Raw genomic sequence first — 23999 nt, 5'->3', positions numbered from 1 at the left:
ACCATCAGAGGATGAGAGCACATTTCTCCAGCTGGACCAGAAGTCGATGTGCTGCTTGTGGGAGCAAGACGTCCCCTATAAATTCCGAGAAGCCTTGTAATCGCAGGCTTTCCCCAGTGCAGCTCAGGTTTACAATCTGCGGTCCCCCTTGCTTTGCCCGGACGACCAGGGAGAAACGTGTGCCTGGAGAGTCCTGTAAGCTCTGGGTATCCAGCTCTCTGACAGAGGAAACACTTTGTTGCCTGGCCTTCTGCATACCAAGAGCTCAAAGACCATGGGGCTGGAGGTTGCTCAGAAGGCACAGTTGACACTTTCGGTACACAGTGACTTTCCTGGGAGAACGGTGCTGACGAGACGCTCCTCAGACTTGTGAAAGGCACACCAGCATTACAGCACTTCGGTGACGAAAGCCTCGGGTCAACTTGTGACCATCAACTCTGCTGATGGTAACCCTGCCCCTTCCTTTGCCCACTTTCGCCTTAGCTGAAGTACTCTGCTGGATGAGCTCCGGGCAAGGACTGGCAGGCGCACTGTTTCTCTCGAGAAATCTCACTTTTCCTCCCGGGGAATTCCTGCAGGGTGTCCAGGATGAGCGACCCCTGTGCTTTCCCTTCCGTTTTCTGCCCCAAGTCTCCTGCTTTCCAAAGGGGCAAATAATGCTTGACCCTTCAGGCTCCAGCTTCTACGTGGACCTCAGCCTGTGGACGGGCACCTTCTGCCAGGGGATCAGAGAGCCATGCGACACACTAGGCTCTCCCGCGAGGACATTTTTGTAAGCAGAGGGACTGCGACAGGTGGGGTGCCTAGCCAGAACAGTGCTTCCGTCAGGCCTTGGCGACACTGGAAAGTTCAGTGGCCTAGCAGTGCTTCGGAAAATGCGTCCATCATTTCGGGCTGGTTCCAAAGTCACGTTTCTGCTTGAGGTAAAGGGGTCGTCAGCTTGGAGTTCGTCGAAGCAATGCTGATCAGCGAGTAAGGTTCAGCGCATTTCAGAACTTCGCTGGGAGTCTGACAAGCATTGCACGTGTCACCGTCCGCCACCGTGTTCCTGATACTGGTTTCCAGAGGTGGAGATCTGGCTCTCTGCCAGAGCAGGTCACGTGGTGCCGTGCCCTCTGCATGCCTAGAGTGGAACGCAATGACCCATGGGGCTGGAGGTGGCTCGGAGGCCACAGATAACACGTTGGGGACCCCGTGCTCTTCCACGAGCCGGGTCTAGGCGCGAGGGAACTCGCAGTCCTGAGAGGCCTACCAGAGTTAAAGCAGCACATTCACTAAGCCTTCTCGGGAACCGTAATGCACTCCAACACTTGCCATGGCACACGCGGACCTTCCTTTTGCAGCATGTGGGCAGGTTTCCTAACCACGAGCCAGAAGGCTTGGGGATGAGCTCCGAGCACTGAACGGCATGCACCCACGTTCTTTCGAGAAAACCCACTCTGCCTCACTTTGCCTCCCAGGGAACTCCTACGGCGAATCCAAGACAGGCGACGGGACTGTTTTTCAGGGAGCTCTGAGGACGCAGCTCTCTGGGTTGCCAACAGGCCAAATTCCACTTTTCTCGTCCGACGCCCTTTTCACGACTGACACCCAGCTCATGTAGCTGAAGTGCCCGAGCAGCCAAAAGAGACACGGGTCGCACACTGGCCCCCTTCCCTGAGAGCACTTTGGGAAACATGTGTTCCTCCTGAATTGCACGAGTAAGGGAACGCCTTCGTTTCCCCCCGGTCACGGTATATCTTGCAAAGGGCTAGCAAACTTCCGAGGACGACTGCACAGCTCTCTCACTGTGTCCGGGGTCGAGGTGCTGCTTGCGGGAGCAAGAGGTCAGGTGTGAATGCCGAGAAGCCGGTCAAGCATGGCGTTTCTCTCAAAGCGCCTCAGGTTTACAAAATGACGACCCCCTTACATTGCCCAGAAGCCCGGTTAGAAACGTGATCTTCAGGCTTCTTCCAAGCCCTGGAAACCTAGCTCTCCGATGGAGGAAAGACTTTGTTGCCCGGCCTTCTGCGTCCCAAACAGTAGAGCCCAAAACCCATGTGGCTCGAGGGTGCTCAGCAGGCACAGAAGCCACTTGTGGTACACACGTCCACCACCATGTTCCTGCACCTTACTTTGAGCCTGGCACTCAGCTGACACTCGCCCTAGATGAAGTCAACTGCTGGATGTGCTCCTAGCTAGAACTTGCAAGCACGCTCTTTCTTTGAGGAAACCCTGCGTTCCTCCCCGGGTATTCCTGCAGGGTGTAGTAGGTGAGGAGCGCAGGGCTTTTTATTCAGTCTTTAGGCCTCAAGCATCCTAGTTTTCAAATGGGTAAATAATTCCTTCCCATCAGGCTCCACTGTCGTTGTGGACACGTAGCCTGGGTAGCAGCCCCTTCTACCGGAGTGAAAAGAAACACACGCAAGAAACTAGGCGCTTCCGTGAGGCCCCTTTGGTAAGCAGTGTTTCTGCGTGAGGTGACGGGCTTAGCCGAGACAATGCCTCAGTCAGGCCTCGGTGACGGTGCCCCTTTCAAAGACCTAGCAATGGGAACGGAAATGTGTTCTTCATCATAGGGGGTGAGGGGAGGGATACCGAGTGAAGGTTCTGCGTGAGGTTAAGCGCCGTCAGCTTTGAGTTCCTAGGTTCTCTTCCCTGCACCGTGGAAGTCTCAGGGCATCTGAGATTTTCGCCTGAAGGCTGACATGAATTGTACACGAGACCGTCCACCAGCATGCTCCTGAGGCTGGTGTCCAGGAGTGTAGTTGTAGCAGGAGCTGGCTGCTTAGTGGCCCTTCCCTCTGCAGGCATCAGGTTCAGCCCAATGTCCCACGGGGCCTGAAGTTGTTCGGAAGCCACTGATGACCCTTTGGGGTACTCCGTGTCCTGGCATGACCAGGGCCCAGCCGCGAGAGGCCGCGCCACCCTGGGAGGGATAAAGGCATTCAGCCACTGCACTCACTAAGGCTTCTTGGAAGCTGCCACCCTCGAGCGCTGACCAAGGCATATGCGGACTTTCCTTGCCGCACTACAGCCTAACAACCATCAGAGGATGAGAGCACATTTCTCCAGCTGGACCAGAAGTCGATGTGCTCCTTGTGGTAGCAAGACGTCCCCTATAAATTCCGAGAAGCCTTGTAATCGCAGGCTTTCCCCAGTGCAGCTCAGGTTTACAATCTGCGGTCCCCCTTGCTTTGCCCGGACGACCAGGGAGAAACGTGTGCCTGGAGAGTCCTGTAAGCTCTGGGTATCCAGCTCTCTGACAGAGGAAACACTTTGTTGCCTGGCCTTCTGCATACCAAGAGCTCAAAGACCATGGGGCTGGAGGTTGCTCAGAAGGCACAGTTGACACTTTCGGTACACAGTGACTTTCCTGGGAAAACGGTGCTGACGAGACGCTCCTCAGTCTTGTGAAAGGCACACCAGCATTACAGCACTTCGGTGACGAAAGCCTCGGGTCAACTTGTGACCATCAACTCTGCTGATGGTAACCCTGCCCCTTCCTTTGCCGACTTTCGCCTTAGCTGAAGTACTCTGCTGGATGAGCTCCGGGCAAGGACTGGCAGGCGCACTGTTTCTCTCGAGAAATCTCGCTTTTCCTCCCGGGGAATTCCTGCAGGGTGTCCAGGATGAGCGACCCCTGTGCTTTCCCTTCCGTTTTCTGCCCCAAGTCTCCTGCTTTCCAAAGGGGCAAATAATGCTTGACCCTTCAGGCTCCAGCTTCTACGTGGACCTCAGCCTGTGGACGGGCACCTTCTGCCAGGGGATCAGAGAGCCATGCGACACACTAGGCTCTCCCGTGAGGACATTTTTGTGAGCAGAGGGACTGCGACAGGTGGGGTGCCTAGCCAGAACAGTGCTTCCGTCAGGCCTTGGCGACACTGGAAAGTTCAGTGGCCTAGCAGTGCTTCGGAAAATGCGTCCATCATTTCGGGCTGGTTCCAAAGTCACGTTTCTGCTTGAGGTAAAGGGGTCGTCAGCTTGGAGTTCGTCGAAGCAATGCTAATCAGCGAGTAAGGGTCAGTGCATTTCAGAACTTCGCTGGGAGTCTGACAAGCATTGCACGTGACACCGTCCGCCACCGTGTTCCTGATACTGGTTTCCAGAGGTGGAGATCTGGCTCTCTGCCAGAGCAGGTCACGTGGTGCCGTGCCCTCTGCATGCCTAGAGTGGAACGCAATGACCCATGGGGCTGGAGGTTGCTCGGAGGCCACAGATAACACGTTGGGGACCCCGTGCTCTTCCACGAGCCGGGTCTAGGCGCGAGGGAACTCGCAGTCCTGAGAGGCCTACCAGAGTTAAAGCAGCACATTCACTAAGCCTTCTCGGGAACCGTAAGGCACTCCAACACTTGCCATGGCACACGCGGACCTTCCTTTTGCAGCATGTGGGCAGGTTTCCTAACCACGAGCCAGAAGGCTTGGGGATGAGCTCCGAGCACTGAACGGCATGCACCCACGTTCTTTCGAGAAAACCCACTCTGCCTCACTTTGCCTCCCAGGGAACTCCTACGGCGAATCCAAGACAGGCGACGGGACTGTTTTTCAGGGAGCTCTGAGGACGCAGCTCTCTGGGTTGCCAACAGGCCAAATTCCACTTTTCTCGTCCGACGCCCTTTTCACGACTGACACCCAGCTCATGTAGCTGAAGTGCCCGAGCAGCCAAAAGAGACACGGGTCGCACACTGGCCCCCTTCCCTGAGAGCACTTTGGGAAACATGTGTTCCTCCTGAATTGCACGAGTAAGGGAACGCCTTCGTTTCCCCCCGGTCACGGTATATCTTGCAAAGGGCTAGCAAACTTCCGAGGACGACTGCACAGCTCTCTCACTGTGTCCGGGGTCGAGGTGCTGCTTGCGGGAGCAAGAGGTCAGGTGTGAATGCCGAGAAGCCGGTCAAGCATGGCGTTTCTCTCAAAGCGCCTCAGGTTTACAAAATGACGACCCCCTTACATTGCCCAGAAGCCCGGTTAGAAACGTGATCTTCAGGCTTCTTCCAAGCCCTGGAAACCTAGCTCTCCGATGGAGGAAAGACTTTGTTGCCCGGCCTTCTGCGTCCCAAACAGTAGAGCCCAAAACCCATGTGGCTCGAGGGTGCTCAGCAGGCACAGAAGCCACTTGTGGTACACACGTCCACCACCATGTTCCTGCACCTTATTTTGAGCCTGGCGCTCAGCTGACACTCGCCCTAGATGAAGTCAACTGCTGGATGTGCTCCTAGCTAGAACTTGCAAGCACGCTCTTTCTTTGAGGAAACCCTGCGTTCCTCCCCGGGTATTCCTGCAGGGTGTAGTAGGTGAGGAGCGCAGGGCTTTTTATTCAGTCTTTCGGCCTCAAGCATCCTAGTTTTCAAATGGGTAAATAATTCTTTCCCATCAGGCTCCACTGTCGTTGTGGACACGTAGCCTGGGTAGCAGCCCCTTCTACCGGAGTGAAAAGAAACACACGCAAGAAACTAGGCGCTTCCGTGAGGCCCCTTTGGTAAGCAGTGTTTCTGCGTGAGGTGACGGGCTTAGCCGAGACAATGCCTCAGTCAGGCCTCGGTGATGGTGCCCCTTTCAAAGACCTAGCAATGGAAACGGAAATGTGTTCTTCATCATAGGGGGTGAGGGGAGGGATACCGAGTGAAGGTTCTGCGTGAGGTTAAGCGCCGTCAGCTTTGAGTTCCTAGGTTCTCTTCCCTGCACCGTGGAAGTCTCAGGGCATCTGAGATTTTCGCCTGAAGGCTGACATGAATTGTACACGAGACCGTCCACCAGCATGCTCCTGAGGCTGGTGTCCAGGAGTGTAGTTGTAGCAGGAGCTGGCTGCTTAGTGGCCCTTCCCTCTGCAGGCATCAGGTTCAGCCCAATGTCCCCCGGGGCCTGAAGTTGTTCGGAAGCCACTGATGACCCTTTGGGGTACTCCGTGTCCTGGCATGACCAGGGCCCAGCCGCGAGAGGCCGCGCCACCCTGGGAGGGATAAAGGCATTCAGCCACTGCACTCACTAAGGCTTCTTGGAAGCTGCCACCCTCGAGCGCTGACCAAGGCATATGCGGACTTTCCTTGCCGCACTACAGCCTAACAACCATCAGAGGATGAGAGCACATTTCTCCAGCTGGACCAGAAGTCGATGTGCTCCTTGTGGGAGCAAGACGTCCCCTATAAATTCCGAGAAGCCTTGTAATCGCAGGCTTTCCCCAGTGCAGCTCAGGTTTACAATCTGCGGTCCCCCTTGCTTTGCCCGGACGACCAGGGAGAAACGTGTGCCTGGAGAGTCCTGTAAGCTCTGGGTATCCAGCTCTCTGACAGAGGAAACACTTTGTTGCCTGGCCTTCTGCATACCAAGAGCTCAAAGACCATGGGGCTGGAGGTTGCTCAGAAGGCACAGTTGACACTTTCGGTACACAGTGACTTTCCTGGGAAAACGGTGCTGACGAGACGCTCCTCAGACTTGTGAAAGGCACACCAGCATTACAGCACTTCGGTGACGAAAGCCTCGGGTCAACTTGTGGCCATCAACTCTGCTGATGGTAACCCTGCCCCTTCCTTTGCCGACTTTCGCCTTAGCTGAAGTACTCTGCTGGATGAGCTCCGGGCAAGGACTGGCAGGCGCACTGTTTCTCTCGAGAAATCTCACTTTTCCTCCCGGGGAATTCCTGCAGGGTGTCCAGGATGAGCGACCCCTGTGCTTTCCCTTCCGTTTTCTGCCCCAAGTCTCCTGCTTTCCAAAGGGGCAAATAATGCTTGACCCTTCAGGCTCCAGCTTCTACGTGGACCTCAGCCTGTGGACGGGCACCTTCTGCCAGGGGATCAGAGAGCCATGCGACACACTAGGCTCTCCCGTGAGGACATTTTTGTAAGCAGAGGGACTGCGACAGGTGGGGTGCCTAGCCAGAACAGTGCTTCCGTCAGGCCTTGGCGACACTGGAAAGTTCAGTGGCCTAGCAGTGCTTCGGAAAATGCGTCCATCATTTCGGGCTGGTTCCAAAGTCACGTTTCTGCTTGAGGTAAAGGGGTCGTCAGCTTGGAGTTCGTCGAAGCAATGCTGATCAGCGAGTAAGGTTCAGCGCATTTCAGAACTTCGCTGGGAGTCTGACAAGCATTGCACGTGACACCGTCCGCCACCGTGTTCCTGATACTGGTTTCCAGAGGTGGAGATCTGGCTCTCTGCCAGAGCAGGTCGCGTGGTGCCGTGCCCTCTGCATGCCTAGAGTGGAACGCAATGACCCATGGGGCTGGAGGTGGCTCGGAGGCCACAGATAACACGTTGGGGACCCCGTGCTCTTCCACGAGCCGGGTCTAGGCGCGAGGGAACTCGCAGTCCTGAGAGGCCTACCAGAGTTAAAGCAGCACATTCACTAAGCCTTCTCGGGAACCGTAATGCACTCCAACACTTGCCATGGCACACGCGGACCTTCCTTTTGCAGCATGTGGGCAGGTTTCCTAACCACGAGCCAGAAGGCTTGGGGATGAGCTCCGAGCACTGAACGGCATGCACCCACGTTCTTTCGAGAAAACCCACTCTGCCTCACTTTGCCTCCCAGGGAACTCTTACGGCGAATCCAAGACAGGCGACGGGACTGTTTTTCAGGGAGCTCTGAGGACGCAGCTCTCTGGGTTGCCAACAGGCCAAATTCCACTTTTCTCGTCCGACGCCCTTTTCACGACTGACACCCAGCTCATGTAGCTGAAGTGCCCGAGCAGCCAAAAGAGACACGGGTCGCACACTGGCCCCCTTCCCTGAGAGCACTTTGGGAAACATGTGTTCCTCCTGAATTGCACGAGTAAGGGAACGCCTTCGTTTCCCCCCGGTCACGGTATATCTTGCAAAGGGCTAGCAAACTTCCGAGGACGACTGCACAGCTCTCTCACTGTGTCCGGGGTCGAGGTGCTGCTTGCGGGAGCAAGAGGTCAGGTGTGAATGCCGAGAAGCCGGTCAAGCATGGCGTTTCTCTCAAAGCGCCTCAGGTTTACAAAATGACGACCCCCTTACATTGCCCAGAAGCCCGGTTAGAAACGTGATCTTCAGGCTTCTTCCAAGCCCTGGAAACCTAGCTCTCCGATGGAGGAAAGACTTTGTTGCCCGGCCTTCTGCGTCCCAAACAGTAGAGCCCAAAACCCATGTGGCTCGAGGGTGCTCAGCAGGCACAGATGCCACTTGTGGTACACACGTCCACCACCATGTTCCTGCACCTTACTTTGAGCCTGGCGCTCAGCTGACACTCGCCCTAGATGAAGTCAACTGCTGGATGTGCTCCTAGCAAGAACTTGCAAGCACGCTCTTTCTTTGAGGAAACCCTGCGTTCCTCCCCGGGTATTCCTGCAGGGTGTAGTAGGTGAGGAGCGCAGGGCTTTTTATTCAGTCTTTCGGCCTCAAGCATCCTAGTTTTCAAATGGGTAAATAATTCCTTCCCATCAGGCTCCACTGTCGTTGTGGACACGTAGCCTGGGTAGCAGCCCCTTCTACCGGAGTGAAAAGAAACACACGCAAGAAACTAGGTGCTTCCGTGAGGCCCCTTTGGTAAGCAGTGTTTCTGCGTGAGGTGACGGGCTTAGACGAGACAATGCCTCAGTCAGGCCTCGGTGACGGTGCCCCTTTCAAAGACCTAGCAATGGAAACGGAAATGTGTTCTTCATCATAGGGGGTGAGGGGAGGGATACCGAGTGAAGGTTCTGCGTGAGGTTAAGCGCCGTCAGCTTTGAGTTCCTAGGTTCTCTTCCCTGCACCGTGGAAGTCTCAGGGCATCTGAGATTTTCGCCTGAAGGCTGACATGAATTGTACACGAGACCGTCCACCAGCATGCTCCTGAGGCTGGTGTCCAGGAGTGTAGTTGTAGCAGGAGCTGGCTGCTTAGTGGCCCTTCCCTCTGCAGGCATCAGGTTCAGCCCAATGTCCCACGGGGCCTGAAGTTGTTCGGAAGCCACTGATGACCCTTTGGGGTACTCCGTGTCCTGGCATGACCAGGGCCCAGCCGCGAGAGGCCGCGCCACCCTGGGAGGGATAAAGGCATTCAGCCACTGCACTCACTAAGGCTTCTTGGAAGCTGCCACCCTCGAGCGCTGACCAAGGCATATGCGGACTTTCCTTGCCGCACTACAGCCTAACAACCATCAGAGGATGAGAGCACATTTCTCCAGCTGGACCAGAAGTCGATGTGCTCCTTGTGGGAGCAAGACGTCCCCTATAAATTCCGAGAAGCCTTGTAATCGCAGGCTTTCCCCAGTGCAGCTCAGGTTTACAATCTGCGGTCCCCCTTGCTTTGCCCGGACGACCAGGGAGAAACGTGTGCCTGGAGAGTCCTGTAAGCTCTGGGTATCCAGCTCTCTGACAGAGGAAACACTTTGTTGCCTGGCCTTCTGCATACCAAGAGCTCAAAGACCATGGGGCTGGAGGTTGCTCAGAAGGCACAGTTGACACTTTCGGTACACAGTGACTTTCCTGGGAGAACGGTGCTGACGAGACGCTCCTCAGACTTGTGAAAGGCACACCAGCATTACAGCACTTCGGTGACGAAAGCCTCGGGTCAACTTGTGACCATCAACTCTGCTGATGGTAACCCTGCCCCTTCCTTTGCCGACTTTCGCCTTAGCTGAAGTACTCTGCTGGATGAGCTCCGGGCAAGGACTGGCAGGCGCACTGTTTCTCTCGAGAAATCTCACTTTTCCTCCCGGGGAATTCCTGCAGGGTGTCCAGGATGAGCGACCCCTGTGCTTTCCCTTCCGTTTTCTGCCCCAAGTCTCCTGCTTTCCAAAGGGGCAAATAATGCTTGACCCTTCAGGCTCCAGCTTCTACGTGGACCTCAGCCTGTGGACGGGCACCTTCTGCCAGGGGATCAGAGAGCCATGCGACACACTAGGCTCTCCCGTGAGGACATTTTTGTAAGCAGAGGGACTGCGACAGGTGGGGTGCCTAGCCAGAACAGTGCTTCCGTCAGGCCTTGGCGACACTGGAAAGTTCAGTGGCCTAGCAGTGCTTCGGAAAATGCGTCCATCATTTCGGGCTGGTTCCAAAGTCACGTTTCTGCTTGAGGTAAAGGGGTCGTCAGCCTGGAGTTCGTCGAAGCAATGCTGATCAGCGAGTAAGGTTCAGCGCATTTCAGAACTTCGCTGGGAGTCTGACAAGCATTGCACGTGACACCGTCCGCCACCGTGTTCCTGATACTGGTTTCCAGAGGTGGAGATCTGGCTCTCTGCCAGAGCAGGTCGCGTGGTGCCGTGCCCTCTGCATGCCTAGAGTGGAACGCAATGACCCATGGGGCTGGAGGTGGCTCGGAGGCCACAGATAACACGTTGGGGACCCCGTGCTCTTCCACGAGCCGGGTCTAGGCGCGAGGGAACTCGCAGTCCTGAGAGGCCTACCAGAGTTAAAGCAGCACATTCACTAAGCCTTCTCGGGAACCGTAATGCACTCCAACACTTGCCATGGCACATGCGGACCTTCCTTTTGCAGCATGTGGGCAGGTTTCCTAACCACGAGCCAGAAGGCTTGGGGATGAGCTCCGAGCACTGAACGGCATGCACCCACGTTCTTTCGAGAAAACCCACTCTGCCTCACTTTGCCTCCCAGGGAACTCCTACGGCGAATCCAAGACAGGCGACGGGACTGTTTTTCAGGGAGCTCTGAGGACGCAGCTCTCTGGGTTGCCAACAGGCCAAATTCCACTTTTCTCGTCCGACGCCCTTTTCACGACTGACACCCAGCTCATGTAGCTGAAGTGCCCGAGCAGCCAAAAGAGACACGGGTTGCACACTGGCCCCCTTCCCTGAGAGCACTTTGGGAAACATGTGTTCCTCCTGAATTGCACGAGTAAGGGAACGCCTTCGTTTCCCCCCGGTCACGGTATATCTTGCAAAGGGCTAGCAAACTTCCGAGGACGACTGCACAGCTCTCTCACTGTGTCCGGGGTCGAGGTGCTGCTTGCGGGAGCAAGAGGTCAGGTGTGAATGCCGAGAAGCCGGTCAAGCATGGCGTTTCTCTCAAAGCGCCTCAGGTTTACAAAATGACGACCCCCTTACATTGCCCAGAAGCCCGGTTAGAAACGTGATCTTCAGGCTTCTTCCAAGCCCTGGAAACCTAGCTCTCCGATGGAGGAAAGACTTTGTTGCCCGGCCTTCTGCGTCCCAAACAGTAGAGCCCAAAACCCATGTGGCTCGAGGGTGCTCAGCAGGCACAGATGCCACTTGTGGTACACACGTCCACCACCATGTTCCTGCACCTTACTTTGAGCCTGGCGCTCAGCTGACACTCGCCCTAGATGAAGTCAACTGCTGGATGTGCTCCTAGCAAGAACTTGCAAGCACGCTCTTTCTTTGAGGAAACCCTGCGTTCCTCCCCGGGTATTCCTGCAGGGTGTAGTAGGTGAGGAGCGCAGGGCTTTTTATTCAGTCTTTCGGCCTCAAGCATCCTAGTTTTCAAATGGGTAAATAATTCTTTCCCATCAGGCTCCACTGTCGTTGTGGACACGTAGCCTGGGTAGCAGCCCCTTCTACCGGAGTGAAAAGAAACACACGCAAGAAACTAGGCGCTTCCGTGAGGCCCCTTTGGTAAGCAGTGTTTCTGCGTGAGGTGAGGGGCTTAGCCGAGACAATGCCTCAGTCAGGCCTCGGTGACGGTGCCCCTTTCAAACACCTAGCAATGGAAACGGAAATGTGTTCTTCATCATAGGGGGTGAGGGGAGGGATACCGAGTGAAGGTTCTGCGTGAGGTTAAGCGCCGTCAGCTTTGAGTTCCTAGGTTCTCTTCCCTGCACCGTGGAAGTCTCAGGGCATCTGAGATTTTCGCCTGAAGGCTGACATGAATTGTACACGAGACCGTCCACCAGCATGCTCCTGAGGCTGGTGTCCAGGAGTGTAGTTGTAGCAGGAGCTGGCTGCTTAGTGGCCCTTCCCTCTGCAGGCATCAGGTTCAGCCCAATGTCCCCCGGGGCCTGAAGTTGTTCGGAAGCCACTGATGACCCTTTGGGGTACTCCGTGTCCTGGCATGACCAGGGCCCAGCCGCGAGAGGCCGCGCCACCCTGGGAGGGATAAAGGCATTCAGCCACTGCACTCACTAAGGCTTCTTGGAAGCTGCCACCCTCGAGCGCTGACCAAGGCATATGCGGACTTTCCTTGCCGCACTACAGCCTAACAACCATCAGAGGATGAGAGCACATTTCTCCAGCTGGACCAGAAGTCGATGTGCTCCTTGTGGGAGCAAGACGTCCCCTATAAATTCCGAGAAGCCTTGTAATCGCAGGCTTTCCCCAGTGCAGCTCAGGTTTACAATCTGCGGTCCCCCTTGCTTTGCCCGGACGACCAGGGAGAAACGTGTGCCTGGAGAGTCCTGTAAGCTCTGGGTATCCAGCTCTCTGACAGAGGAAACACTTTGTTGCCTGGCCTTCTGCATACCAAGAGCTCAAAGACCATGGGGCTGGAGGTTGCTCAGAAGGCACAGTTGACACTTTCGGTACACAGTGACTTTCCTGGGAGAACGGTGCTGACGAGACGCTCCTCAGACTTGTGAAAGGCACACCAGCATTACAGCACTTCGGTGACGAAAGCCTCGGGTCAACTTGTGACCATCAACTCTGCTGATGGTAACCCTGCCCCTTCCTTTGCCGACTTTCGCCTTAGCTGAAGTACTCTGCTGGATGAGCTCCGGGCAAGGACTGGCAGGCGCACTGTTTCTCTCGAGAAATCTCACTTTTCCTCCCGGGGAATTCCTGCAGGGTGTCCAGGATGAGCGACCCCTGTGCTTTCCCTTCCGTTTTCTGCCCCAAGTCTCCTGCTTTCCAAAGGGGCAAATAATGCTTGACCCTTCAGGCTCCAGCTTCTACGTGGACCTCAGCCTGTGGACGGGCACCTTCTGCCAGGGGATCAGAGAGCCATGCGACACACTAGGCTCTCCCGTGAGGACATTTTTGTAAGCAGAGGGACTGCGACAGGTGGGGTGCCTAGCCAGAACAGTGCTTCCGTCAGGCCTTGGCGACACTGGAAAGTTCAGTGGCCTAGCAGTGCTTCGGAAAATGCGTCCATCATTTCGGGCTGGTTCCAAAGTCACGTTTCTGCTTGAGGTAAAGGGGTCGTCAGCTTGGAGTTCGTCGAAGCAATGCTGATCAGCGAGTAAGGGTCAGTGCATTTCAGAACTTCGCTGGGAGTCTGACAAGCATTGCACGTGACACCGTCCGCCACCGTGTTCCTGATACTGGTTTCCAGAGGTGGAGATCTGGCTCTCTGCCAGAGCAGGTCACGTGGTGCCGTGCCCTCTGCATGCCTAGAGTGGAACGCAATGACCCATGGGGCTGGAGGTTGCTCGGAGGCCACAGATAACACGTTGGGGACCCCGTGCTCTTCCACGAGCCGGGTCTAGGCGCGAGGGAACTCGCAGTCCTGAGAGGCCTACCAGAGTTAAAGCAGCACATTCACTAAGCCTTCTCGGGAACCGTAAGGCACTCCAACACTTGCCATGGCACACGCGGACCTTCCTTTTGCAGCATGTGGGCAGGTTTCCTAACCACGAGCCAGAAGGCTTGGGGATGAGCTCCGAGCACTGAACGGCATGCACCCACGTTCTTTCGAGAAAACCCACTCTGCCTCACTTTGCCTCCCAGGGAACTCCTACGGCGAATCCAAGACAGGCGACGGGACTGTTTTTCAGGGAGCTCTGAGGACGCAGCTCTCTGGGTTGCCAACAGGCCAAATTCCACTTTTCTCGTCCGACGCCCTTTTCACGACTGACACCCAGCTCATGTAGCTGAAGTGCCCGAGCAGCCAAAAGAGACACGGGTCGCACACTGGCCCCCTTCCCTGAGAGCACTTTGGGAAACATGTGTTCCTCCTGAATTGCACGAGTAAGGGAACGCCTTCGTTTCCCCCCGGTCACGGTATATCTTGCAAAGGGCTAGCAAACTTCCGAGGACGACTGCACAGCTCTCTCACTGTGTCCGGGGTCGAGGTGCTGCTTGCGGGAGCAAGAGGTCAGGTGTGAATGCCGAGAAGCCGGTCAAGCATGGCGTTTCTCTCAAAGCGCCTCAGGTTTACAAAATGACGACCCCCTTACATTGCCCAGAAGCCCGGTTAGAAACGTGATCTTCAGGCTTCTTCCAAGCCCTGGAAACCTAGCTCTCCGATGGAGGAAAGACTTTGTTGCCCGGCCTTCTGCGTCCCAAACAGTAGAGCCCAAAACCCATGTGGCTCGAGGGTGCTCAGCAGGCACAGATGCCACTTGTGGTACACACGTCCACCACCATGTTCCTGCACCTTACTTTGAGCCTGGCGCTCAGCTGACACTCGCCCTAGATGAAGTCAACTGCTGGATGTGCTCCTAGCAAGAACTTGCAAGCACGCTCTTTCTTTGAGGAAACCCTGCGTTCCTCCCCGGGTATTCCTGCAGGGTGTAGTAGGTGAGGAGCGCAGGGCTTTTTATTCAGTCTTTCGGCCTCAAGCATCCTAGTTTTCAAATGGGTAAATAATTCTTTCCCATCAGGCTCCACTGTCGCTGTGGACACGTAGCCTGGGTAGCAGCCCCTTCTACCGGAGTGAAAAGAAACACACGCAAGAAACTAGGCGCTTCCGTGAGGCCCCTTTGGTAAGCAGTGTTTCTGCGTGAGGTGACGGGCTTAGCCGAGACAATGCCTCAGTCAGGCCTCGGTGACGGTGCCCCTTTCAAAGACCTAGCAATGGAAACGGAAATGTGTTCTTCATCATAGGGGGTGAGGGGAGGGATACCGAGTGAAGGTTCTGCGTGAGGTTAAGCGCCGTCAGCTTTGAGTTCCTAGGTTCACTTCCCTGCACCGTGGAAGTCTCAGGGCATCTGAGATTTTCGCCTGAAGGCTGACATGAATTGTACACGAGACCGTCCACCAGCATGCTCCTGAGGCTGGTGTCCAGGAGTGTAGTTGTAGCAGGAGCTGGCTGCTTAGTGGCCCTTCCCTCTGCAGGCATCAGGTTCAGCCCAATGTCCCCCGGGGCCTGAAGTTGTTCGGAATCCACTGATGACCCTTTGGGGTACTCCGTGTCCTGGCATGACCAGGGCCCAGCCGCGAGAGGCCGCACCACCCTGGGAGGGATAAAGGCATTCAGCCACTGCACTCACTAAGGCTTCTTGGAAGCTGCCACCCTCGAGCGCTGACCAAGGCATATGCGGACTTTCCTTGCCGCACTACAGCCTAACAACCATCAGAGGATGAGAGCACATTTCTCCAGCTGGACCAGAAGTCGATGTGCTCCTTGTGGGAGCAAGACGTCCCCTATAAATTCCGAGAAGCCTTGTAATCGCAGGCTTTCCCCAGTGCAGCTCAGGTTTACAATCTGCGGTCCCCCTTGCTTTGCCCGGACGACCAGGGAGAAACGTGTGCCTGGAGAGTCCTGTAAGCTCTGGGTATCCAGCTCTCTGACAGAGGAAACACTTTGTTGCCTGGCCTTCTGCATACCAAGAGCTCAAAGACCATGGGGCTGGAGGTTGCTCAGAAGGCACAGTTGACACTTTCGGTACACAGTGACTTTCCTGGGAAAACGGTGCTGACGAGACGCTCCTCAGTCTTGTGAAAGGCACACCAGCATTACAGCACTTCGGTGACGAAAGCCTCGGGTCAACTTGTGACCATCAACTCTGCTGATGGTAACCCTGCCCCTTCCTTTGCCGACTTTCGCCTTAGCTGAAGTACTCTGCTGGATGAGCTCCGGGCAAGGACTGGCAGGCGCACTGTTTCTCTCGAGAAATCTCGCTTTTCCTCCCGGGGAATTCCTGCAGGGTGTCCAGGATGAGCGACCCCTGTGCTTTCCCTTCCGTTTTCTGCCCCAAGTCTCCTGCTTTCCAAAGGGGCAAATAATGCTTGACCCTTCAGGCTCCAGCTTCTACGTGGACCTCAGCCTGTGGACGGGCACCTTCTGCCAGGGGATCAGAGAGCCATGCGACACACTAGGCTCTCCCGTGAGGACATTTTTGTGAGCAGAGGGACTGCGACAGGTGGGGTGCCTAGCCAGAACAGTGCTTCCGTCAGGCCTTGGCGACACTGGAAAGTTCAGTGGCCTAGCAGTGCTTCGGAAAATGCATCCATCATTTCGGGCTGGTTCCAAAGTCACGTTTCTGCTTGAGGTAAAGGGGTCGTCAGCTTGGAGTTCGTCGAAGCAATGCTAATCAGCGAGTAAGGGTCAGTGCATTTCAGAACTTCGCTGGGAGTCTGACAAGCATTGCACGTGACACCGTCCGCCACCGTGTTCCTGATACTGGTTTCCAGAGGTGGAGATCTGGCTCTCTGCCAGAGCAGGTCACGTGGTGCCGTGCCCTCTGCATGCCTAGAGTGGAACGCAATGACCCATGGGGCTGGAGGTGGCTCGGAGGCCACAGATAACACGTTGGGGACCCCGTGCTCTTCCACGAGCCGGGTCTAGGCGCGAGGGAACTCGCAGTCCTGAGAGGCCTACCAGAGTTAAAGCAGCACATTCACTAAGCCTTCTCGGGAACCGTAATGCACTCCAACACTTGCCATGGCACACGCGGACCTTCCTTTTGCAGCATGTGGGCAGGTTTCCTAACCACGAGCCAGAAGGCTTGGGGATGAGCTCCGAGCACTGAACGGCATGCACCCACGTTCTTTCGAGAAAACCCACTCTGCCTCACTTTGCCTCCCAGGGAACTCCTACGGCGAATCCAAGACAGGCGACGGGACTGTTTTTCAGGGAGCTCTGAGGACGCAGCTCTCTGGGTTGCCAACAGGCCAAATTCCACTTTTCTCGTCCGACGCCCTTTTCACGACTGACACCCAGCTCATGTAGCTGAAGTGCCCGAGCAGCCAAAAGAGACACGGGTCGCACACTGGCCCCCTTCCCTGAGAGCACTTTGGGAAACATGTGTTCCTCCTGAATTGCACGAGTAAGGGAACGCCTTCGTTTCCCCCCGGTCACGGTATATCTTGCAAAGGGCTAGCAAACTTCCGAGGACGACTGCACAGCTCTCTCACTGTGTCCGGGGTCGAGGTGCTGCTTGCGGGAGCAAGAGGTCAGGTGTGAATGCCGAGAAGCCGGTCAAGCATGGCGTTTCTCTCAAAGCGCCTCAGGTTTACAAAATGACGACCCCCTTACATTGCCCAGAAGCCCGGTTAGAAACGTGATCTTCAGGCTTCTTCCAAGCCCTGGAAACCTAGCTCTCCGATGGAGGAAAGACTTTGTTGCCCGGCCTTCTGCGTCCCAAACAGTAGAGCCCAAAACCCATGTGGCTCGAGGGTGCTCAGCAGGCACAGAAGCCACTTGTGGTACACACGTCCACCACCATGTTCCTGCACCTTACTTTGAGCCTGGCGCTCAGCTGACACTCGCCCTAGATGAAGTCAACTGCTGGATGTGCTCCTAGCTAGAACTTGCAAGCACGCTCTTTCTTTGAGGAAACCCTGCGTTCCTCCCCAGGTATTCCTGCAGGGTGTAGTAGGTGAGGAGCGCAGGGCTTTTTATTCAGTCTTTCGGCCTCAAGCATCCTAGTTTTCAAATGGGTAAATAATTCCTTCCCATCAGGCTCCACTGTCGTTGTGGACACGTAGCCTGGGTAGCAGCCCCTTCTACCGGAGTGAAAAGAAACACACGCAAGAAACTAGGCGCTTCCGTGAGGCCCCTTTGGTAAGCAGTGTTTCTGCGTGAGGTGACGGGCTTAGCCGAGACAATGCCTCAGTCAGGCCTCGGTGACGGTGCCCCTTTCAAAGACCTAGCAATGGAAACGGAAATGTGTTCTTCATCATAGGGGGTGAGGGGAGGGATACCGAGTGAAGGTTCTGCGTGAGGTTAAGCGCCGTCAGCTTTGAGTTCCTAGCTTCTCTTCCCTGCACCGTGGAAGTCTCAGGGCATCTGAGATTTTCGCCTGAAGGCTGACATGAATTGTACACGAGACCGTCCACCAGCATGCTCCTGAGGCTGGTGTCCAGGAGTGTAGTTGTAGCAGGAGCTGGCTGCTTAGTGGCCCTTCCCTCTGCAGGCATCAGGTTCAGCCCAATGTCCCACGGGGCCTGAAGTTGTTCGGAAGCCACTGATGACCCTTTGGGGTACTCCGTGTCCTGGCATGACCAGGGCCCAGCCGCGAGAGGCCGCGCCACCCTGGGAGGGATAAAGGCATTCAGCCACTGCACTCACTAAGGCTTCTTGGAAGCTGCCACCCTCGAGCGCTGACCAAGGCATATGCGGACTTTCCTTGCCGCACTACAGCCTAACAACCATCAGAGGATGAGAGCACATTTCTCCAGCTGGACCAGAAGTCGATGTGCTCCTTGTGGGAGCAAGACGTCCCCTATAAATTCCGAGAAGCCTTGTAATCGCAGGCTTTCCCCAGTGCAGCTCAGGTTTACAATCTGCGGTCCCCCTTGCTTTGCCCGGACGACCAGGGAGAAACGTGTGCCTGGAGAGTCCTGTAAGCTCTGGGTATCCAGCTCTCTGACAGAGGAAACACTTTGTTGCCTGGCCTTCTGCATACCAAGAGCTCAAAGACCATGGGGCTGGAGGTTGCTCAGAAGGCACAGTTGACACTTTCGGTACACAGTGACTTTCCTGGGAAAACGGTGCTGACGAGACGCTCCTCAGTCTTGTGAAAGGCACACCAGCATTACAGCACTTCGGTGACGAAAGCCTCGGGTCAACTTGTGACCATCAACTCTGCTGATGGTAACCCTGCCCCTTCCTTTGCCGACTTTCGCCTTAGCTGAAGTACTCTGCTGGATGAGCTCCGGGCAAGGACTGGCAGGCGCACTGTTTCTCTCGAGAAATCTCGCTTTTCCTCCCGGGGAATTCCTGCAGGGTGTCCAGGATGAGCGACCCCTGTGCTTTCCCTTCCGTTTTCTGCCCCAAGTCTCCTGCTTTCCAAAGGGGCAAATAATGCTTGACCCTTCAGGCTCCAGCTTCTACGTGGACCTCAGCCTGTGGACGGGCACCTTCTGCCAGGGGATCAGAGAGCCATGCGACACACTAGGCTCTCCCGTGAGGACATTTTTGTGAGCAGAGGGACTGCGACAGGTGGGGTGCCTAGCCAGAACAGTGCTTCCGTCAGGCCTTGGCGACACTGGAAAGTTCAGTGGCCTAGCAGTGCTTCGGAAAATGCGTCCATCATTTCGGGCTGGTTCCAAAGTCACGTTTCTGCTTGAGGTAAAGGGGTCGTCAGCTTGGAGTTCGTCGAAGCAATGCTAATCAGCGAGTAAGGGTCAGCGCATTTCAGAACTTCGCTGGGAGTCTGACAAGCATTGCACGTGACACCGTCCGCCACCGTGTTCCTGATACTGGTTTCCAGAGGTGGAGATCTGGCTCTCTGCCAGAGCAGGTCACGTGGTGCCGTGCCCTCTGCATGCCTAGAGTGGAACGCAATGACCCATGGGGCTGGAGGTTGCTCGGAGGCCACAGATAACACGTTGGGGACCCCGTGCTCTTCCACGAGCCGGGTCTAGGCGCGAGGGAACTCGCAGTCCTGAGAGGCCTACCAGAGTTAAAGCAGCACATTCACTAAGCCTTCTCGGGAACCGTAATGCACTCCAACACTTGCCATGGCACACGCGGACCTTCCTTTTGCAGCATGTGGGCAGGTTTCCTAACCACGAGCCAGAAGGCTTGGGGATGAGCTCCGAGCACTGAACGGCATGCACCCACGTTCTTTCGAGAAAACCCACTCTGCCTCACTTTGCCTCCCAGGGAACTCCTACGGCGAATCCAAGACAGGCGACGGGACTGTTTTTCAGGGAGCTCTGAGGACGTAGCTCTCTGGGTTGCCAACAGGCCAAATTTCACTTTTCTCGTCCGACGCCCTTTTCACGACTGACACCCAGCTCATGTAGCTGAAGTGCCCGAGCAGCCAAAAGAGACACGGGTCGCACACTGGCCCCCTTCCCTGAGAGCACTTTGGGAAACATGTGTTCCTCCTGAAGTGCACGAGTAAAGGAATGCCTTCGTTTCCCCCCGGTCACGGTATATCTTGCAAAGGGCTAGCAAACTTCCGAGGACGACTGCACAGCTCTCTCACTGTGTCCGGGGTCGAGGTGCTGCTTGCGGGAACAAGAGGTCAGGTGTGAATGCCGAGAAGCCGGTCAAGCATGGCGTTTCTCTCAAAGCGCCTCAGGTTTACAAAATGACGACCCCCTTACATTGCCCAGAAGCCCGGTTAGAAACGTGATCTTCAGGCTTCTTCCAAGCCCTGGAAACCTAGCTCTCCGATGGAGGAAAGACTTTGTTGCCCGGCCTTCTGCGTCCCAAACAGTAGAGCCCAAAACCCATGTGGCTCGAGGGTGCTCAGCAGGCACAGATGCCACTTGTGGTACACACGTCCACCACCATGTTCCTGCACCTTACTTTGAGCCTGGCGCTCAGCTGACACTCGCCCTAGATGAAGTCAACTGCTGGATGTGCTCCTAGCAAGAACTTGCAAGCACGCTCTTTCTTTGAGGAAACCCTGCGTTCCTCCCCGGGTATTCCTGCAGGGTGTAGTAGGTGAGGAGCGCAGGGCTTTTTATTCAGTCTTTCGGCCTCAAGCATCCTAGTTTTCAAATGGGTAAATAATTCTTTCCCATCAGGCTCCACTGTCGCTGTGGACACGTAGCCTGGGTAGCAGCCCCTTCTACCGGAGTGAAAAGAAACACACGCAAGAAACTAGGCGCTTCCGTGAGGCCCCTTTGGTAAGCAGTGTTTCTGCGTGAGGTGACGGGCTTAGCCGAGACAATGCCTCAGTCAGGCCTCGGTGACGGTGCCCCTTTCAAAGACCTAGCAATGGAAACGGAAATGTGTTCTTCATCATAGGGGGTGAGGGGAGGGATACCGAGTGAAGGTTCTGCGTGAGGTTAAGCGCCGTCAGCTTTGAGTTCCTAGGTTCACTTCCCTGCACCGTGGAAGTCTCAGGGCATCTGAGATTTTCGCCTGAAGGCTGACATGAATTGTACACGAGACCGTCCACCAGCATGCTCCTGAGGCTGGTGTCCAGGAGTGTAGTTGTAGCAGGAGCTGGCTGCTTAGTGGCCCTTCCCTCTGCAGGCATCAGGTTCAGCCCAATGTCCCCCGGGGCCTGAAGTTGTTCGGAAGCCACTGATGACCCTTTGGGGGTACTCCGTGTCCTGGCATGACCAGGGCCCAGCCGCGAGAGGCCGCGCCACCCTGGGAGGGATAAAGGCATTCAGCCACTGCACTCACTAAGGCTTCTTGGAAGCTGCCACCCTCGAGCGCTGACCAAGGCATATGCGGACTTTCCTTGCCGCACTACAGCCTAACAACCATCAGAGGATGAGAGCACATTTCTCCAGCTGGACCAGAAGTCGATGTGCTGCTTGTGGGAGCAAGACGTCCCCTATAAATTCCGAGAAGCCTTGTAATCGCAGGCTTTCCCCAGTGCAGCTCAGGTTTACAATCTGCGGTCCCCCTTGCTTTGCCCGGACGACCAGGGAGAAACGTGTGCCTGGAGAGTCCTGTAAGCTCTGGGTATCCAGCTCTCTGACAGAGGAAACACTTTGTTGCCTGGCCTTCTGCATACCAAGAGCTCAAAGACCATGGGGCTGGAGGTTGCTCAGAAGGCACAGTTGACACTTTCGGTACACAGTGACTTTCCTGGGAAAACGGTGCTGACGAGACGCTCCTCAGACTTGTGAAAGGCACACCAGCATTACAGCACTTCGGTGACGAAAGCCTCGGGTCAACTTGTGACCATCAACTCTGCTGATGGTAACCCTGCCCCTTCCTTTGCCGACTTTCGCCTTAGCTGAAGTACTCTGCTGGATGAGCTCCGGGCAAGGACTGGCAGGCGCACTGTTTCTCTCGAGAAATCTCACTTTTCCTCCCGGGGAATTCCTGCAGGGTGTCCAGGATGAGCGACCCCTGTGCTTTCCCTTCCGTTTTCTGCCCCAAGTCTCCTGCTTTCCAAAGGGGCAAATAATGCTTGACCCTTCAGGCTCCAGCTTCTACGTGGACCTCAGCCTGTGGACGGGCACCTTCTGCCAGGGGATCAGAGAGCCATGCGACACACTAGGCTCTCCCGTGAGGACATTTTTGTGAGCAGAGGGACTGCGACAGGTGGGGTGCCTAGCCAGAACAGTGCTTCCGTCAGGCCTTGGCGACACTGGAAAGTTCAGTGGCCTAGCAGTGCTTCGGAAAATGCGTCCATCATTTCGGGCTGGTTCCAAAGTCACGTTTCTGCTTGAGGTAAAGGGGTCGTCAGCTTGGAGTTCGTCGAAGCAATGCTAATCAGCGAGTAAGGGTCAGCGTATTTCAGAACTTCGCTGGGAGTCTGACAAGCATTGCACGTGACACCGTCCGCCACCGTGTTCCTGATACTGGTTTCCAGAGGTGGAGATCTGGCTCTCTGCCAGAGCAGGTCACGTGGTGCCGTGCCCTCTGCATGCCTAGAGTGGAACGCAATGACCCATGGGGCTGGAGGTTGCTCGGAGGCCACAGATAACACGTTGGGGACCCCGTGCTCTTCCACGAGCCGGGTCTAGGCGCGAGGGAACTCGCAGTCCTGAGAGGCCTACCAGAGTTAAAGCAGCACATTCACTAAGCCTTCTCGGGAACCGTAATGCACTCCAACACTTGCCATGGCACACGCGGACCTTCCTTTTGCAGCATGTGGGCAGGTTTCCTAACCACGAGCCAGAAGGCTTGGGGATGAGCTCCGAGCACTGAACGGCATGCACCCACGTTCTTTCGAGAAAACCCACTCTGCCTCACTTTGCCTCCCAGGGAACTCCTACGGCGAATCCAAGACAGGCGACGGGACTGTTTTTCAGGGAGCTCTGAGGACGTAGCTCTCTGGGTTGCCAACAGGCCAAATTTCACTTTTCTCGTCCGACGCCCTTTTCACGACTGACACCCAGCTCATGTAGCTGAAGTGCCCGAGCAGCCAAAAGAGACACGGGTCGCACACTGGCCCCCTTCCCTGAGAGCACTTTGGGAAACATGTGTTCCTCCTGAAGTGCACGAGTAAAGGAATGCCTTCGTTTCCCCCCGGTCACGGTATATCTTGCAAAGGGCTAGCAAACTTCCGAGGACGACTGCACAGCTCTCTCACTGTGTCCGGGGTCGAGGTGCTGCTTGCGGGAGCAAGAGGTCAGGTGTGAATGCCGAGAAGCCGGTCAAGCATGGCGTTTCTCTCAAAGCGCCTCAGGTTTACAAAATGACGACCCCCTTACATTGCCCAGAAGCCCGGTTAGAAACGTGATCTTCAGGCTTCTTCCAAGCCCTGGAAACCTAGCTCTCCGATGGAGGAAAGACTTTGTTGCCCGGCCTTCTGCGTCCCAAACAGTAGAGCCCAAAACCCATGTGGCTCGAGGGTGCTCAGCAGGCACAGATGCCACTTGTGGTACACACGTCCACCACCATGTTCCTGCACCTTACTTTGAGCCTGGCGCTCAGCTGACACTCGCCCTAGATGAAGTCAACTGCTGGATGTGCTCCTAGCAAGAACTTGCAAGCACGCTCTTTCTTTGAGGAAACCCTGCGTTCCTCCCCGGGTATTCCTGCAGGGTGTAGTAGGTGAGGAGCGCAGGGCTTTTTATTCAGTCTTTCGGCCTCAAGCATCCTAGTTTTCAAATGGGTAAATAATTCTTTCCCATCAGGCTCCACTGTCGCTGTGGACACGTAGCCTGGGTAGCAGCCCCTTCTACCGGAGTGAAAAGAAACACACGCAAGAAACTAGGCGCTTCCGTGAGGCCCCTTTGGTAAGCAGTGTTTCTGCGTGAGGTGACGGGCTTAGCCGAGACAATGCCTCAGTCAGGCCTCGGTGACGGTGCCCCTTTCAAAGACCTAGCAATGGAAACGGAAATGTGTTCTTCATCATAGGGGGTGAGGGGAGGGATACCGAGTGAAGGTTCTGCGTGAGGTTAAGCGCCGTCAGCTTTGAGTTCCTAGGTTCTCTGCCCTGCACCGTGGAAGTCTCAGGGCATCTGAGATTTTCGCCTGAAGGCTGACATGAATTGTACATGAGACCGTCCACCAGCATGCTCCTGAGGCTGGTGTCCAGGAGTGTAGTTGTAGCAGGAGCTGGCTGCTTAGTGGCCCTTCCCTCTGCAGGCATCAGGTTCAGCCCAATGTCCCCCGGGGCCTGAAGTTGTTCGGAAG

Source organism: Mesoplodon densirostris, chromosome 12 (genome assembly GCF_025265405.1).
Source record: "Mesoplodon densirostris isolate mMesDen1 chromosome 12, mMesDen1 primary haplotype, whole genome shotgun sequence".
Classification (NCBI taxonomy): Eukaryota; Metazoa; Chordata; class Mammalia; order Artiodactyla; family Ziphiidae; genus Mesoplodon; species Mesoplodon densirostris.
Note: the sequence above shows the minus strand (reverse complement) of the source record.